This window comes from Etheostoma spectabile, chromosome 13 (genome assembly GCF_008692095.1).
Source record: "Etheostoma spectabile isolate EspeVRDwgs_2016 chromosome 13, UIUC_Espe_1.0, whole genome shotgun sequence".
Classification (NCBI taxonomy): domain Eukaryota; kingdom Metazoa; phylum Chordata; class Actinopteri; order Perciformes; family Percidae; genus Etheostoma; species Etheostoma spectabile.
Window position 1 is genome coordinate 3,523,742 of NC_045745.1, and position 6,865 is coordinate 3,530,606.

Consider the following 6,865-nt stretch of genomic DNA (forward strand, 5'->3'; position numbering starts at 1 on the left):
CTTTCCTTCTCCACGATCCTCTTGTGCTCCAGCTGCCAAATATCGCTTGAGCATGCAGTTCTCCCTGTAAATTTGCCCTCATGTCTGAATGAGGTGACATTATAACGTAAAAGACCAAAAAATAGATCAAGCCAGCAATGTTATGTATCCAATTTCTGAAAAGGGCTATAACAGTACCATGTATGAGATAGGGAACTTTAGCTATGATAAACCAACCTGGGTAGAGCAAGGAATCATTCTAGGAAAGCTACAGGAAGGTGTGAAGGGAACAGGATGTTCACAAACTAGCAGTAATTAGATTCAGACATTCCATCTTACATTTTTATGCTCACCAAACATGGGGTTACTGTATCTGAAGTTAACGAAAATGGTTATAGTTACACTGACCAATGACAAATGGTAATAATCCAAATCTTTTCTGTTGTTATGATGTGTGTGTGTGTGTTTAAACATTTGCTGAGTGGAAAACAACTCAACGGTTAACAAGATAACTCTTTAACAAACCCTAGTCTGCTTTACATAGGATCTCTTTAAAGGACCCAGATTTAGGGCATGCATGTGTAAAACTCCTCAAAATGTTGTATTACTTAAAATATTTATTGATTAATGGATTAGTTGTCCACTATTAAATTAATAGGCAACTATTTTGATAATTGATTATTGGGTTTGAGACATTACCTTCCAGCTTGTTAAATGTGAATATTTTCTGTTTTTTACTCCTCTGGGACAGTAAATTGAATATATGAGTTGAAATATGAGTTGTGGACCAAACAAGACATTTGAGGACGTCATCTTGGGCTTTGGGAAATGCTTATTGACTGATTAATTTAACAGAACAATCAACTAATCGATTAATTGAGAAAATAATCAGCAGCTCAATTGACAAAGAAAATTATCGTTAGTTGCTGCGCTAATTACATAATTTGAAAAGACTTCTGGTTGACACACACACAAAAAAAATCTAGTAAAGATTGGACACAGTGCACTCCGAGGAACCATTTTGGGTTCATCTGTGTGACAGTGACACAATGCAGCAGTTGGTGGCAAAAGTAAGAATTATTAAACGTACACTAAACCATGTAAACCTCCACAAGAGACCTTTAGTGCCACATTAGTAGTTTGGCCCAGTCTGTATGTATCTGTCTGTGTGTCTGTGTAGGCTGGTGGATAATCTTACACTCGGATACATCGGATACATTGATAGGCCCGTAGCTGCAAGCCAAAGCCTGTGTTACTTATTAAAGGGATGGATCTCTTTCCTTTCTTTGCTTTAAATGCAAACAGAGAGAAAGTCAGAAACAGAGACTAGATCTAACTGCCTTGATTTGTGTGTAACTTGACCCGACATCACAGTGTTTTCTCCTAGCTTTGTGGAAGACCTACGGTAGGGTTCCACACAGCGAAAAGCCTCGCAAATTATGGCCAGCGAAATTTTTGCAACAATCCGTGTTGTTACAAGCGTCAATGTTCGCCATCAAAACATGTAATCAAACAAATGCACATGTAGCCTAGTTAGCAGCCTGGCTAGGAACAATGAAATCCAATGTCTGAACATGCTAGCCATTTGCCTGTCGGCTAGATGGAAAGTTCGAGTGTTTAAACTAACATATACAGAGGTATGTTTGGTGGTGTATGTGCCCTGACTAAATTCAAAATAATAATAATGTATGCTTTATAAATCCCGCAGGGGAAATTATAATTTACACGCTGTTGTTATTACACACATTACACACAGGCCTGAGCTACACACACATGCTCAGTACCTATACATGCACTAAATGGAAAGATGTCAGAGTGTGCGTGTGTGTGGGGGGGGGGCTACAGCTACCTAGCTATAATCTGTAAGAATTACAGTGCAAACCCACCATTAAGCAGCACTAACAACTTAGCACCACAGAAATGACCACGTTACTCTCCCCTACATTCCCTAACTTTGCTGATGAAGCAGCAGATCACCCATTTGGTGCCACTCTTTTGTGCTAAACAAAAGAGCTTTTAATAACAATGTAAAACCTCCTCTCAGGATCGTTATTTGCCTTGATTTCACAAAAAGGAACTTAAGCCAAACTAGTTTGATAAAACCAGTAGAATAGAAGTAGTTGGTCAGACTCAGGTGTCCTCGCTGACAAACCCTGAGTCGTCATCAATCCGTCTTGAATGCAGTATTGTATTATCAGTATTGTAAACGGAAAAAACAGAAAAGTTCTCATAAACCCAGTGGTACACTACCTGACCAGCACCAAACTACAGGCAGATAAAGATGTTTCCCTTAGCAGTTAATGAAGACCAGAAACAGAGCTTAAAGGAGAGTGAAATTGGAGATTTCCCTCCAAATGAATGCTAGTGTTACTCTGTGTCAGCTGGATGTGTACACAGGCATTCTGGCACCAGTTAAGTTATAACAACTTAGATAAACTGCACATTGTTTAAAATGATCTTTCTAATGTCTCGTTAAAAAATTCCCCTAGTATTTTTGGGTGATTTAAACGTTTTATATACTGTATTTTGCTGACTTTGGGTTATAGCAGGTTTACCCATGAATGAGGCCGCTTGATTCGTTAGGATACATTAGGTATTTTCTTGTGGTAGCAGCCAGCAGAAAAGGCTTTGAGAAAGAGTGGAGTCACTGACTTAAGTGATGTATCCATTAACCTTGTTGTTTGCAGAGAACTAAAGTAATGCAATATTCTCTACATTTCAGCATGGGGCTTTACTAAGTGACTGTTCAAGAATAAATACAAACACAGACTTTGATTGGTTCTCTGGGAAATTAATACGTGGAATGTTTCTTGAAAGATGATCTTTGTCAGTGGTAATCTTGGAGCTGCTCAGTTGAGGCAGTTTCTTCCTGTCTTTAATGGATTGGTGATTGAGAGTGTGTGTGTGTGTGTGTGTGTGCGTGTGCGTGTGCGCGTGTGTTAACCCTTTGTTGGTTCCCTCTTTCTGAATGCAAAGTGAATAGAACAAACGGATTCTTTCTTTTATTCTTCTTTTTTTTACTTATTTCACTTAAACTGAAACCAGGTGGAATAAATCACAAGATGACTTAACTGTGTGTCTAGATTACACTCATTTTATAGCTAGCGCTATCCAATAAAGCAGAAATACCTGAAATATATCTTTAAAAAATCTGACAGAGTCCAACAGTTAGGCTCAAAGCCATATTAGCTCTGAAGAGCATTGCCAGACGGAGCCACGGTGCCGCTGCAAAATAGCCTCAGGAAGGAACTTGTTTTGGTGGAATATGTGTATGTTAAAAAGTAGTTTTAGTCATGAAACAGAAAACTCAGATTGGACAGATAGTCTAGCTAGCTGTCTGGATTTTTCAGAGATCCGAGGAGCAGTTAACCATAGTCCTCGTAAATCCACCGGAGTATAAAATTACAATACAAAGAAAGCGGAAGGTGATGGACATCCGGCTGAAAAGAGTGACATCTGGTGGTATTTCCGGGCAATCCTGGAAGCAGAACGTTGTAGATATAGACTAGATTACCAGTGGTTAAGAAGATATATCACAAAGTAAACCTGTATTATATATCAAGTATCCTTGGTAGTTAAACATGTGGAGCAGCATTTGTCAAGGAAGAGTACCTTTATTATTTTCCCATTGATGCTTGGATAAATCCTCTCTGCCTCACCCTCACACCTGAGTGCTCAGCACCCCTGCCCTGACAGAACCACACCGTCAAGGTAATATGACACTGTTAAAGGTGCTAACTCCCTTTTTTGCTGTCACGCCTATCAGTGTAAGATAACCCCAGGCAATCACTTATCGATGGTGGTGACAGATAGTGGACGTGTTGGGCAGTAAGGGGAGATGAGCTGTCACCCAGCTCACTGTTCCTGTGTGCTAAGAAGACAAGGAGACCACCGGCCCCGTTTCTTAGGCATAAGAAAGGCTTCACCCCTGCTTTATGTTGTTCACTACCCTCACCTTCCACCTTGAACATTTATGACTTTTAAAGCATTTCTATCCTTTTTTGAAGCCCTAACCGTAACAGTTAGACAATTATGTGCCCAGTGACATTGTTCCTGGAGCAAAACCAAATAAGATTGACTTGAATTAGTCTCAACGCAGAGAAAAGCTCTGATCCGTTTAGGTGAGGGCAGGGCGTGGCGGTAATCTTCCCATTTATCTCGCTATTTACTTATCTCTCTTAAACTGAAAGACTAAGAAGGTCTCCCTTTTCTTCTCTTCTGAATGATGTTTACAGAGTTGCTTGTAGGTAACATGAAAGGAAGATATATTTAGATGAATGCATCAATCAATAATGCATCCAGCTCTTCCAGCACTGGCTCCTTGATTATCTAGCACTCAGTGGCCTATCTAGAAAACAAATCTGCTCTTTGATCTTAAGAATGGCGCACATGCGCACGTAGATTCGAAAGACAGGATGTTATGAAAAGTAACCATGAAAAAAGTAACACACTTTAGGTTTAAGTGGTGTAAGTACACATTGCTGGTTTTATGTGAAAGTGTTGGCTGTTACGGTTAAAAACAATGCTGGTACTCTCAACACAGCCCAGCAGTATTATAATAGTTCACTGGGGCTATCATATCGTATAAGAATTGATTTAACAGGAATATCTATAATTCTATTACTAATCCCCCCCGCCTTGTGATACACCGCTCTGTTACTTGTTGCAATATTGTTGTCCAAAATACAAACATAAAGGAAGTTTTTATTTTAATTTTATTTTTTCATGGTGAGCCCCACCCACCCCCACCCCCCAGCACCTCCTGGTGTAAGGTGGCCCTCTGTCTGAGGCCGTGGTAACCATAGCAGACCTTGGAAAGTGAAATGCGATGCGACAGGACCTCTGGGCTGTGTTTCTGAATCACAACTCCGTAATGAGCTGGCAGGGCTCAGGCTGCATCAAAGATGCAGCACGCCAGTATCTGTTTCAACTCTTGTTGCACAATAGTGCAGTGTCACCTGTGCAGGGAAAGTGGAGGGGGTGGGCCCAGGAGCAGCACTGACAGCACCCTGCTGTACTCACACCCATACATCCTCAGACAAGCTCCGGCTGTACACTGCCTGCTACACTTTAACACGTGTATGCTCCACTGATGTCTGTACTTACTCATTAAGCCTTCCTTTACTCAAAAACATGCATTAGAAATGCTCTAACAGAACAAATTTTTCAAAAGTAAAGTGAAACTTTATAAATGTTTTGGGCTGTCAAAATGAATGCAATAACAACAGTTAGAGTTCACACAAATTCCTTTAAACGCCACTTATTTCCTTACTGAATTTTAATTTAATTTAATTTTAATCTGTTTATTGATCCCCAATGGGGAAATTACAATTTACACTCTGTGTCCACACTTTTGTTAGTTATCACACACAGTCCTGAACTACACACACACACACATGCTCAGGATCTGTACATCTGCACTAACGGAGAGATGTCAGAGTGAGTGGGCTGCCAGCCGAACCAGCGCTTGGGGGGGTACGGTGCCTTGCTCAAGAGCACCTGGCAGTGCCCATGAGGTGGAGTGGCATCTCTCCAGCCACCAATCCACACTGTACTTTTTTTGGTCAGTGACCCTCCGGTTCCCAACCCAACTCCCTAGGGACTGAGCTACTGCCACCCCCTGAACACGCGTTCTGTGAGTTTAAAGCCCTTCCAGATGGTTCTCTCCACAAGACTTGAGTTATTTCATGTACTGTAGATGTGTTGACGTTACCACCCAAGTACGTCCAGTCTCAAATACCACTTGCTGGCCCAGCACGGCTGATACCCATCTGCTGTGTTCAGTTTGCTAATGTTATTTCACCATTTATTTTGGAATATACAGTACCTTTGAGGTTATTCTAGACCGTATTTGTAATTGTTTTGAATTGTTGCAATAATAACAAACTATTAATTAAAAACTATAATGCTGCTCCTTTTATTAATAAGAGCTTTAAAAACTTGACTTGTACTGAAACTACATTTAGAACAGATAAAAATGGGCATTAATTTGCAATTAATCGCAAAAAAACTAGGACAATTGTTCTATTAATCACGATTAAATATTTTAATCGATTAACAGCCCCTAAATTGAAGCATCAACACTTGCTTTGTTTAGGTAATATATTACGATGTTAGTGTAACAGTACAACAACAAAGTGGAATTTAGCAAGACTAAAGGGCCATCCACACCGAGAACAGTAACTAGAACGAAAACTATATGTTTTTCAACATTTTTCTAGCTATTAGTAGGTTAGTTAGGTATTGGTATTGGAATTTTTCTCTTTAGTCCCTTTAGTCTAGGCCAAATTGATGAACCGTCCAGCCGACATATGGACAGACAGACAGACAGACGGATGGACAGACAGTAGGGGTGAGAAAAATAATCGATTCTTACAATTCAATGCTCGATTCTGATTAATTAATAATCGAATGAAACAAAATATATATATTTTTGTGTTGTTTTTTATCTAAAAGTTACTGTTTCGAGACATGTACAAATCAGAAAACTGAAAGACAATAGGATAATGGACAACAACTTAAAGGTTAGGCAAGAGTGCAGAAAAAAGTTTTGTATATATACTTATGATCTAATGAGACATTTTTAAAAGAGGTGGAGGCTGTTGGTGTGGCCTTGACCAACTACCACTTTGCATCGTTTGAAAGCCACGTTGTCTCTCTTTCATGGGTGGCCCAAATTCTCTGGGCGGGCAAAACAGAGAAAGGGGAGGTATCCAGCCTTACCGCTGTAAGTCTGCTATTGCGACGGCCACGGCAAAAAACAAAGAAGAAGTTATTGAATGCAACTAACTTCAGTTCGTAGAGTAGTATTACTCTCACATGCTATTTAGTGTGTGAGATGCTTCCCCCCCAGCACACCACAGTGTAGAAAAGGACACTGGTGACC

The 6,865-nt window shown here is 40.1% G+C and overlaps 1 protein-coding gene across 8 annotated transcripts in view; it reads left to right on the plus strand.

The window, feature by feature from the left end:
• slc8a2a (solute carrier family 8 member 2a) overlaps positions 1-6,865 on the plus strand; it is a 27,503-nt gene that overhangs the window by 7,699 nt on the left and 12,939 nt on the right. The window lies entirely within an intron of this gene.